The 12,469-nt window shown below is 43.2% G+C and overlaps 1 protein-coding gene and 1 pseudogene across 4 annotated transcripts in view; one reads left to right on the plus strand and one right to left on the minus strand.

Moving 5' to 3' along the window:
• BTBD7 (BTB (POZ) domain containing 7) overlaps positions 1-12,469 on the minus strand; it is a 78,435-nt gene that overhangs the window by 38,541 nt on the left and 27,425 nt on the right. The window lies entirely within an intron of this gene.
• On the plus strand, positions 2,793-4,403 carry LOC102767119 (annotated as a pseudogene).

The raw sequence follows: 12,469 nt of genomic DNA on the forward strand, positions 1-12,469 counted from the left end.
CTGTACACCAGTCAGAGTGGCCACTATCAACAAGACAAGCAACAGCAAGTGTTAGAGAGGTTGTGGAAAAAAGGGAACCCTCATTCACTGCCAATGGGAATGTAGACTGGTACAACTCTATTTACGGTTGAAGAAGAATATGGAGTACTACACGGCCATAAGAAACAATGAAATAGCGTTATTTACAACATGGATGGACATTGAGAACATTATGCAAAGTGAAATAAGTCAAACAGAGAAAGCTAAGAACTATATGATTTAACTCATAGGTGGACTATAAAACTGAAACTTATGTACACAAACGGTAGTGTGGTGATTACCAGAGGGAGGGGGTTGGAGGAGAAAGGCGTCCTAATATGAGGTGACATGAGAAGATCCGACTATGGGTGGTGGGCACATGGTCCTATATACAGATTTTGTAAATTAGTTAAATCATACATATAACCTATATGTTCATATAGACTAATGTCAACCCAATAAATTTTAAAATGAAAAAAAAAGAAACAAATGAAGAAAACTAGAAATCGGAAAATAAAAAAGCTGATATAATAAAAATAATTAAATAAATAAATAATTAGTTTTTAAGATCTTAAAAGAACTGTGTGTCTTATTTTAGGCCTACTGACATCAGAAGTTTTGATCAATCCATACAACTAACTATTCGGTTTTATTGTGAAAGTCATACTAGTATAAATGGTGGTGCATGTAAAGTGTAGCCAAAAACAGACACCTCAATAATTCAAGATGAAGTGTGATACCATCTATACTAATAAAAGCCTAGGTGGCCCTCATGCACGACGTCGTTACAAGATGGCTGTCACAAGATGACCACACGCACGGTGTAGGCAGAGCCTGGCGGTTACTCCACAGGGTGAGGCCTGGGGGTCCCATGGCTCCTCGCAGTGCAGAGGAGACCGGTCACGGCGTCTCCGCCACCTCATGTGGAAGACATGGGTCACAGCAGGGGAGGGCAGTTGTGGGCGATCCGACTGGCAAGGGAGGGCAGTTGGGGGTGATCAGGCCAGCAGGGGAGCAGTTAGGTGTCAATGAGGCCGGTAGGGAAGCGGTTAGGGGCAATCAGGCAGGCAGGCAATCATTAGGAGCCAGTGGTCCCGGACTGTGAGAGGGATGTCCAATTACTGGGCATCCCGCAAGGGGTCCCAGATTGGAGAGGGTGCAGGCCAAACTTAGAGACACCCCCTCCCATGCGTGAATTTCCTGCACCTGGCCACTAGTGAGTTTATAAACCTTTCTCTATTTCAGAATATGTTGCACTGGACAGCACCACTGGAGATGTTATATGCTATCTTCATGGAGACAAGACTTCTCTCTCTCTCTCTCTCTCTCTCTCTCTCTCTCTCTCAATCCTCACACCAGGATATGTTTTTACTAATTTCAGACAAGGGGAAGGATAGAGAGGGGAAGAAAGATAGGAGGCAGGAGGGAGGGAGAGAAACATCGATGTATGAGATAAACATGGGATGACGCTCTAACCAACTGAACCACACTGGCCAGGGCTCAATGTATTCTTTAAATAGAACTGCCCTAGCTGGTTTGGCTCAATGGATAGAGCATCAGCCTGAGGATTGAAGGGGCCCGGGTTCAATTCAGGACAGGGGCACATACTCAGGTTGTGGGCTCAATCCTCAGTGAGGGGAGGGGTTGTGCAGGAGGCAGCCAAACAATGATTCTCTCTCATATTGATGTTTCTATCTCTCCCTCCCTCTCCATTCCTCTCTGAAATAAATAAAAATAGCTATATATATAAAAAGCTAATATGCTAAGTGTCTGACAATCTGACCAATTGCTATCACATGCACTGACCACCGGGGGGCAGACACTCAATGCAGAAGCTGCCGTAATATACACTGGCCATTTACAGAGAAACAGCACTACAGACCTGGAGCCCATAAAGCTATGCTTGGCTTTCCCCAAGTGGGACACACGCACCACCACCAAATCGCAGCTGATGCTGCTGAGACGCCATGGCGCAAAATGCAGCACACAGTCCAGCCAGCCCAGCCAGAAAACAGTCACTGTGGGCGCCGGGTAATGGCGTCACGTAGCAATGCCCAGCTTCCTCTCCCTACCAATGACTAGCCTCCTTGCAGTTTCCTCAGCCCGGGAATATGACTTGCTTGATAGCCAGGTGGAAACATTTCACACTGTAACCAAATGCCTGTGAAGCGTTTTCCCATGCCTCATCTCATTTAATCCTCACAGAAGTCCTGGAGTAGGTAGATAGGAGACTCAGTAGAATCCTATTTTCTTTTCATTAGCTGGAAAATGGAGAGTTAGAAAGTTTAGAAACTTGACCCCACTGAAAAGAAGGTAAGAAATGGTGGAGCTTGAAAATGACTTCAGGTTTTCTCACTGCACAGAATATAGTCAAACACTGCTGCAGTTAAATATTTTGCTTTTCCTCCGGCAGTCGGCAGGCAACCGGGACCTGGGCTTCCCTCACAGCCCTGGCTTAATCCAGGTCATCCGAAGGACATCCAGTCTAATTAGAATGTTACACTTGTATTATTATATATTATTATAGATATACTAAAGGAGGGGGGTGTCCCTCAGCCCAGGTGTGCCCTCTCGCATCCCCTCAGGGGATGTCCATGGGCCTAAGCCGACAGTTTCCATCTGTCATTGTCAATCGTGAATTTGGTTGACACTTCTATTATAGAGAAAGGGCAAACAGCGATATTAAAATATTTCTTCTGGCGCTCTCTGCTCCTCCTGTCCGTCAGAGAGCCTCTCCTCCTGCGCAGTGCCAGCAGCCACAACCCTGAGACACAATGGTGAAGGTTTAAGTGAACGGATTTGGCCGCATTGGGCACCTGATCACCAGGGCTGCTTTTAACTCTGGCAAAGTGGATATTGTCACCATCAATAAACCCATCACTGACCTCAATTACATTGGTCTACAGGTTCCAGTATGATTCTACTCATGGTAAGTTCAAAGGCACAGTCAAGACTGAGAAAGGGAAGTTTGTCATCAATGGAAAGTCCATCTCCATCTTCCAGGAGCAAGATCCTGACAGCATCAAATGGGGTGATGCTGGTGCTGAGTATGTTGTGGAGTCCATCGTATCTTCACTACCATGGAGAAGGCTGGGGCTCACTTGAAGGTTGGAGGTAAGAGGGTCATCATCTCTGCCCCTTCTGCAGATGCCCTCATGTTTGTGATGGGTGTGAACCATGACAAGTATGACAACTCCCTCAAGGTTGTCAGCAATGCCTCCTGCACCAACTGCTTGGCCCCCTGGCCAAGGTCATCCTTGACAACTTTGGTATCGTGGAGGGACTCATGACCACAGTCCATGCCATCACCACCACCCAGAAGACTGTGGATGGCCCCTCTGGGAAGCTTTGGCATGAGGGCCGAGGGGCTGCCCAGGACATCATCCCTGCTTCTACTGGTGTTACTAACGACATATCATCCCTGAGCTGAATAGGAAGCTCGCTGGCATGGCCTTCTGTGTATCAGTTGTGGATCTGACCTGCCGCCTAGAGAAAGCTGCCATATACGATATCAAGAAGGTATTGCCCTAGCTCAGCCATGGGCAAACTACGGCCCGCGGGCCGGATCTGGCCCGTTTGAAATGAATAAAACTATTGAAAAAAAAGACTGTAGCCTTTTATGTAATGATGTTTACTTTGAATTTATATTAGTTCACACAAACACTCCATCTATGCTTTTGTTCCAGCCCTCCGGTCCAGTTTAAGAGCCCATTGTGGCCCTCGAGTCAAAAAGTTTGCCCACCCCTGCCCTAGCTGGTTTGGCTCAGTGGATAGAGCATCGGCCTGTGGACTGAAAGGTCTCAGGTTCAATTCCGGCCAAGGGCATATGCCTGACTTGTGGGCTCGACCCCCAGTAGGGGGTGTGCAGGAGGCAGCCGATCAATGGTTCTTTCTCATCATTGTTGTTTCTCTCTTTCACTCTCCCTTCCTCTCTGAACTCAATATAATATACTTTAAAAAAAAAGGTATTGAAGCAGGCATCAGAGGGCCCCCTTAAGGGCATCCTGTGCTATACTGAGGACCAGGTTGTCTCCTGTGACTTTAACAGTGACACCCACTCCTCCACCTTTGATGCTGGAGCTGGCACTGCCCTCAATGACCACTCTGTCAAGCTCGTTTCCTGGTATGAAAATGAATGTGGCTAGAGCAAAAGGGTGGTGGACCTTATGGTCCACATGGCCTCAAGGAGTAAGAATCCCCTGGACCACCAGCCCCAGTAAGAGGAAGAGAGGCCCTCAGCTGCTGGGGAGTCCTTGCCCCAGATCAATCCCCTGACACACTGAGAATCTCCTGACCACCATTTCCATCCCAGACCCCCTGAAGAAGGGAAGGGGCATAGAGAGCCCTACTTTGTCGTGCACCATCAATAAAGTTCAGTGTACCCAGCCAAAAAAATTTTTTTTCCTAATTAATTTCCTTTCAATGTGCACGAATTCATGCACCAGGTCTCTAGTACTAAATAAATTTATGGAGGGAAGGGGAGAAAGGAAGAAATAAGTAGTACTATGTTGTTTAGTTTTGTATTCATATCCATACTGACCTGAGTACTACATAGTATTTCATCTTTTATCTGATTATACTAATGTCTGTCATGTTCAAATTAAATCCAATGTCTCAGACCTTGACTATAATAAACACACAATTTAGGCCAGGGAAAAAAAGCAAAAGAGAACAGAACATTATTCCTCTATTTCATCATTTCCCGACACTATGTCATCCTTAGAATTTCTGTATCACAGAGAAAAGGTTTTGCTTATTGCTGAGAAAGGTTTCTAATTAAATAATTGATTTAATATCAATGGGCCATTAAAGAGTTGATGAGATGATTTTATTTTAAATTTGATTTAAAATCGAGTTTAATGGTAGAATTATACACCATTTAGGCCACATCTAAACTTACTTTTATAAATAATACTTCATATTTATCTCTTAGATTTAGGTTCAGTGTTTTCATTTTATTGCAACTTCTAGGATTAAACATGATTACATTCCCCCTTTTTAAAAAAAAAGAAAGAAAAATTACTTGGTTTTAAAGAGCAAAGCATCTATTAGGTGCTTAGGGTGATTTGAACACAACCAAAATTTTGATCTGGTCTTTAGGAAGTATGTAATACTTTAGTTGAGAGGAAATGAGACAGGTATATAGGTAATTCCAAAACAAGAGGTAAAAACCTAAAATAAAGTGTTTCAAAAGTTTGCAGAAGTAGATAATACTTTAATTTGGAATGCCTAAGACAACACCAGGGAAGTTGTGAGTTTGGTTTTAAAGGTTAGGGTAGAATTTGGGCATTTAGTGACCAAAGATAAAGATACTCCAACACAAAAGAAAAGTGTGAGCAGAGGGTCAGAGGTGGAGTGTTTGTAGTCTATCGATATATATAAAAAGAGGTGATATGCAAATTAGGTTGGGACACTGTAATGGTCAGGACCAGCTCAGGAGGAGGGGCCAGGCGCAGGCCTGGAGCCTGAGAGAACAACAGACAGGGCGGCCCACACCCAGCCCCAGGCCCGGAGCTAGAGAGAACAACACGCAGGGCGGCCCATGCCCGGAAAGAACAACACACAGGGCGCCCATGCCTGGAGAGAACAACACCTAGGAGGGCCCATGTCCGGAGAGAACAACACCCAGGGGGGCCCATGTCCGGAGAGAACACGCAGGGGGGCCAGAGCAGAGACACAAACCCACAGCGGGGCCCAGCCCTCAGCAGCCCCGTAGCTATGGCTGGGTTGCTGGGGGCCAAAGCAGAGACACAAACCCACAGGGGCGCGTGGCGCGCCAGCAGTCCTGCCTCTGGGAGCTGCAGAGGAAACACCTTTTCTGAGCGCTCATTTGCTAAGCTTGTAATATGCCACTTGCTTGGGTAATAAGAATCCAAGAAGGTGATCTAGGGTTTTCCACCTCACTTCTAGAGGGAAAAACGAAGGTCCACTGCTAGAGGGGCTAAGAAATGTCATATCCTATGAAAGAGACATCTTGAAAATGCCTAAAGAAAAGTTGTCATATTTTCGTGAAGGGACTGGAGTCCGTGTTCATGAAAACACCTTGGCAGCTGTGAAGGCCAGCAGTGGCAGCAGCAGTGGAGTGATGCAGGTGGCACCTTCCCCTGATCAGCCCGGTCGCCTCCCTGAGGGTTCCCAGACTGTGAGAGGGGGCAGGCTGGGCTGAGGGACGCCCCTCCCCACCCATTGCATGAATTTCACGCACCAGGCCTCTAGTATAAAAAATAATTTCAGTTCTAAAATAAAACATGCAATTATATATTATACAACTCTAGTCATAATTTTAAGTAAAAAAAATTTCATTATTCAAGATGTATAACTTGAAAGTCATTTGAACTACCATTCCTGAACCTCAGATTAATTCTTCACCTATGTTCCATGTTTAACTAACTGAAACTTACATATATCACTCTGATCTGTTGCTAATTGTCTCTAACTTAGCTCCATTATTCTCTAAGGAGTATATATAAAGTCAGAATAATTTGCTAAACAGGAAACAATTACAGACAGAAGTAAAATGAACTGCCAGCTCAACAAACTGAGACAGAAGGAAGTGTGTCAACATGGGGACAATGGAGAGGATGGGAAGATGGAATGGATTAGTGAGTGAGGACAGTTAGTCTTTGCTATTTGTTTCAAGGCACACACTTGGAATCTGACCAAGTTGTTAGGGAAAAAATTAGGTCATTACTTTGTTGTTTCTCTGTTAGATTTTTAATTCAATAGAATGTAATCACATGCATTGTGACTAAAAATATGGGCAAGGCATTAGAGCCCATTTTGGAATTAAAGTTATAAAATTCTTAAAGATTGAAAAATACTTTCGATTAAGATGAAAAAATAAAATCTGCAGTTGAAAGTGCACTACTCTACTGTAAAATGCCCTGCACTGGAACACAGTAGTGCTAATTCTGGGTTACTTTATTTTGAGGTCAACAGTATGTATGACAAGAAAACAATTTTTTTTTTTATATTTTATTGATGTTTTACAGAGAGGAAGGGAGAAGTATAGAGAGTTAGAAACATCGATGCAAGAGAAATCGATCAGCTGCCTCCTACACACTCCCTACTGGGGATGTGCCCGCAACAAAGGTACATGCCCTTAACTGGAATCGAACCTGGGACCCTTGAGTCCGCAGGCCAATGCTCTATCCACTGAGCCAAACCGGTTAGGGCAAAAAAACAAATTCTTATAGCGGGCTCATGGGTTGTTGAAGTTTATGAGAAAACCTATAATTCTTTGAAAGAATGGATTTTTACTTAAAAAATTATAAATCCATAGTATAGTCTCACATTTTCAGAGCTATTTACTCAATGTATGCTAAGGTCATTGTGAAAAGTCAGCGATCAAACACATGATCCTTCATTTGAGGCTCTTCCAATCTAGTCATCTATTTTGGGATTTTATATATTAGTCCTTTTAATATAGGTACTGTTGTCAACCAGGCTTCTAGTTGGCTTAAACAGAAATCGAATTTATTTGAAAGGATATTGTTAGCCCAGAGTTGCTAGGAAAGCTGGAGACCAGGCTCAGAAAACAAAAGAGAGCAAAGGAAGGCTGAAGAATGAGGATTACATCCACAGAAACAGCCCATCAAGTATCTGTGCTGCCCTGGCCCTACTGTGCTTGGACAGTGAATGCCATCTGGTGCCACAGACTTCTCTTTTTCCACTAGAAGCATCTGCCTGACCACTTCAAGAAAAAATTATCTATAGTCCTTACTTTCATCTCCAGATTCAAGAAGTCTAGGTCATGTACCTAATCCAGAGAAGGCTGAGAAAGCAGGTATGTGACCTTTTAGATTTTTATATTGGGAGTTGAGCTCTGCCTTCTCTCAAGACCTATATACAGTGAGAAATTAAAACTAGGAAGAAGGTCCTTAGGCTGGGCAGCCAAAAAAGTCATATAACCAATTCAGGAACACTGGCCTATTTAGGAAAGAATGCCCTACTCAGTAAACAGACCTTTGTTCTCCTGCTAAGTGCTCTCAAGCAAAGTCTGCATGGTGACCTACTCAGGCTGCTGGGCTTGCATTTTCCTTCTGGAAGTGCTTAGCCCCACCCCAAGTGGTTCAGCACCAGTCAGGCTTCTGAATGAGATTCCTGAGTTGATGCTTCAATCACTAGCCTGCTGTTTTGTTCCTACAACTAGGCCACAGTGGCCTCCCACCCTCATCCCTGGAAACTGGTTCTCATACTGTTCCCCTCTCTCCCTTTGCCTTAATTCCTGGGCTCAGGATCACAAGAGCTGGTATGAGTCACAATTTCATTACTTACAAACTAGGAAAAAGGCTAGTTATTAATCTCTGAGCTCTACCATACTCACAGGTTGTCAGGATGACCAAATGAGAGAAAGTAAAAGCCCTTTGTAAACGAAAATTATAAGCATGATCTCATAAGTTCACATTCCTGATAGATATGATAAATTCCCTAGTTCTTTAGGACTCTGGCCTATGTAGGTCTCTCTGGTTCTTCTGAGCCTCAATTCCTGTGTTTATTATAAAAATTAATTTGTCACCCTACCGGTTTGGCTCAGTGGATACAGCGTTGGCCTGCGGACTGATGGGTCCCAGGTTCGATTCCAGTCAAGGGCATGTACCTTGGTTGCGGACACATCCCCAGTTGGGGGTGTGCAGGAGGCAGCTGATAGATGTTTCTCTCTCATTGATATTTCTAACTATCCCTCTCCCTTCCTCTCTGTAAAAAATCAGTAAAATATATTTTAAAAAATTAATTTGTCATCAAAGCGGTATGATTCATAATTTTATAAGTCCTGTACCTTAGTAGTAATAAAAAGCTTATCCTAAAAACAAAACCCTCTGCCCTATCTCTTTTACACTCCCAGTCCTGCTCCCTAGAGGCAACTGCTCAATTTTTTATCTCTTTCTTTTGGTAGTTATCTCTCCGAATTGCAATTTTTGTTAAATCAATATTCAGTATTAACATTATGATAACTATTTAAATACTGCTTACAGCTGAGCCAAGCAGTTTACTAGAATTATATTATCTTTCATAAGTAATTTAATTTTTTTCTTGGAGCTATTAATTTCCTCTTTGCCCACTTTGCTTTCTTTGCTAAATCTATTGCTAATTCTTAATAAAGTCACCAAAAATGCGTACAATCTTTCAATGTCTCTTGTCACTTAGTGTTCAAACAACATTCAGGTAATTCATTTCTCCCAGAGGGAGCCTTTCAAACACCTCCCCCTGACCCCCTCCCCAGACAAGTCTAGACTGGATACCCACTAGACTAGTGGTTCCCAACATGGGGCACATGCCCCATAGGGGGGCAATTTGATTTTTAAGGGGGCAATTCGGGAATGAGTTATTAACAGTGAGTTTTTTGCATTTCTTATGGTTCTAGGAACCTCAAATACAGTATATAAATATATATTGTGATGTATTTATGCATTACAGTTCTGTTACATACTTTGAAACTTTATTTGCTATTTTTTTCATATCACTTCACATTATTATTTTTTAAACAATTTCTTAGTGATTTCTTCTTCAGTACTTCAACTGTGCTTTTATTCTTTTACTAGAGACCCAGTGCATGAAGATCCGTGTACTGGGGGAGGGGGGGTTTCCTCAGCCCAACCTGCACCCTCTCCAATCTGGGAGCCCTCTCCAATCTGGGAGTTTCTGTCTGTCTTTGCAATCATATGAGTTAACTGTCTGAGACCCCCAATCTCATTGGTTTGTTGCTCACAGAATAATAGAAGCATTTTTTTTTTCTTTGCTTCATTGGTGGAGATTTCCTGGAAGTTTTAAGATATCTTCCCTTTAATTTTTTCTAGACACTCTGATTTTACTTATGTCTCTCACCTTTACTTTCCCTTCATCCCCCACAGCAACAGTAACTTGCTCCAGGCCCACTTTGCTCTAGTGCAGCCGTGGGCAAACTACAGCCCGCGGGCTGGATACGGCCCATTTGAAATGAATAAAACTAAAAAAAAAAAAACACCGTACCCTTTTATGTAAGGATGTTTACTTTGAATTTATATTAGTTCACACAAACACTCAACCCATGCTTTTGTTCGATATCTTCCTTTTAATTTTTCCTTGACACTCTGACTTTACTTATGTCTCTCACCTTTGCTCTCCCTCCATCACCCAACTCCAACAGTAACTTGCTCCAGGCTCACTTTGCTCTAGTGTCTCTGAGATCCCACAAGCCGTCAGCCACCAGAACTACAATTCCCAGCATTCCTGGTGCTCCCCAAGCTCTGGGTTTTCCCCAACCAAGGGAGCCACATCCCCCTAAGCCTCCGGCTCTCCTGCTCTGCTCTCCATCCGGTGACTGAGGGAGCCATGTCAACCCCAAGGGAGTGACCGAGGGAGCTATGTCCCCGACAAGCTGCCAGCTCTCAACTCTGCTTGGTGTATGCAAATAAGTGCCATCGTTGTTGGGTTAATTTGCATACTCACTCCTCATTGGCTGGTGGACGTGGCTTGGGCATAGCAGAGGGATGGCTAATTTGCATGTTTCTCTTTTATTATATAGGCTTTTTCTCTTTCATGGATGCCATGTTTTTGGAAGCTTGTTTAGAACAAGTTAATGGCCTTTTAGGCTTCCTCCACGTGAATAGTTCACTGTTTGAATAATAAAAATTATCCGACACTAGGAGGCATCAGGATTTTAGAGATGCTTAGGTGGGGCATGGCCAAAAAAAGGTTGGGAACCACTGCACTAGACCTACTGCACAGCATAGCTAGTAACTAAGATTTCCCTTTCTTTTTTCCTGTGTTGGACCCATTTTTTGGATCCATACCTCCTTTTTCTTGGTTTATTTCATCACTAGTGGAACATATCCTTATTTCCAAGAGCACCTGTTTTTACCTTTATAGCATTCTATTTATGTCTCACATCAATAAAATATTCTTTTATATAAAGGTATTTTTATTCTGTTAAAGATTTTTCCTGCTTCTTTCACTGCTATTTCTTAGTTCAAGTACTTTGTTCTTTTTGTTCTAATCTGTCTCAATTGGTAAGTTTTTCTCAAATGTCCAGTGAGCCTTAGATGGGTTTTCGTATTTAAGAACGAGGCAGTAAACAATTGTTTGGAAGCTCTGTTGCACAAACAGGCTTGCTGACTACAGTAGTCCCCCCTTATCGACCAGGTTTTCCTCCAATAGATGTCTGAAACCACGGACAGTACCAAACACTATGTATACTATGTTTTTTCTGCACATACATCCCTGTGATAAAATTTAATTTATAAATTGGGCACAGCAAGAGATTAACAATAATATAGAACCCAGGCCTTTGCTGCTCCAGCTGGAGCCTTCAGTCCTCGCTCCGTGCCTGCGTATGCAAATTAACTGCCATCTTTGTTGTTAATTTGCACACTCTCCTGACTGGCTGGTGAGTGTAGTGGAGGGATGGTCAATTTACATGTTTGTCTATTATTAGGTAAAAAAAAAAAATCCAATTGGCTTGAACTCTGCAGGGGAAGGCAAGGGGGTGATTTCACCATTTAGTTTGTAAGTGTTCACATAATTCCAGATTTCAGCCTGTACCTTACCACCCCACCCAACCCCTTTGTAGCTATTTCCAGATTTGGAATCTTTCTACTTCGATTTCTTTAGAAAACAAATCTCAGGTCTCTTATGTCTAGATGGGGGTTTGGAGGTGGAGAATTGAAGGGGCAGGTCAGGATTTGCCCACCTGGGCAAGTGATATTAGTTAAGAACAAAGAAATTAACCACTAAAACAAAATGATATCTGATATCTCTATATATAAAAGCATAAGCGACCATTCGGCTGTTTGCTGACACACAATGACCACCAGGGGGCAGATGCTCAATGCACAGGCATGGAAACATGGACAGACTGATGAATCTCAGAGGGAAGCGGGGAGAGGAGAGAGGGGGAAGAGATTAGTCAAATATCTTATATGCATATTAGAGGCCCAGTGCATGGATTCATGCACCAGTTGGGTCCCTCAGCCTGGCCTGCAGGGGTCAGGCAGAAACTAGCAGTCCAATATCCCCAGAGGGGTCCCGGATTGTGAGAGGGTGCAGGCCAGGCTGAGGGACCCCACCAGTGCAGAAATCCGTGCACCAGACCTCTAGCATAAACATATATATGAACTTAATGAAAGGTGGTACAAACTAGGGAGGGGAAATGGATTGTTTAATAGAGGGGTGCTCAGAACCACATCATTATATGGAGTAAAACAAAACCCCATCCCTTTCTAACACCATATATAAAGGTGACTTAAGGCTATAGAGCAGCGGTTCTCAACCTGTGGGTCGCAACCCCTTTGGGGGTCGAATGATCCTTTCACAGGGGTCGCCTAAGACCATCGGAAAACACATATATAATTACATATTGTTTTTGTGATTAATCACTATGCTTTAATTATGTTCAATTTGTATCAATGAAATTGGGGGTCACCACAACATGAGGAACTGTATTAAAGGGTCGCGGCATTAGGAAGGTTGAGAC

The sequence above is a fragment of the Myotis davidii genome, unplaced genomic scaffold (assembly GCF_000327345.1).
Source record: "Myotis davidii unplaced genomic scaffold, ASM32734v1 scaffold1703, whole genome shotgun sequence".
Lineage (NCBI taxonomy): Eukaryota > Metazoa > Chordata > Mammalia > Chiroptera > Vespertilionidae > Myotis > Myotis davidii.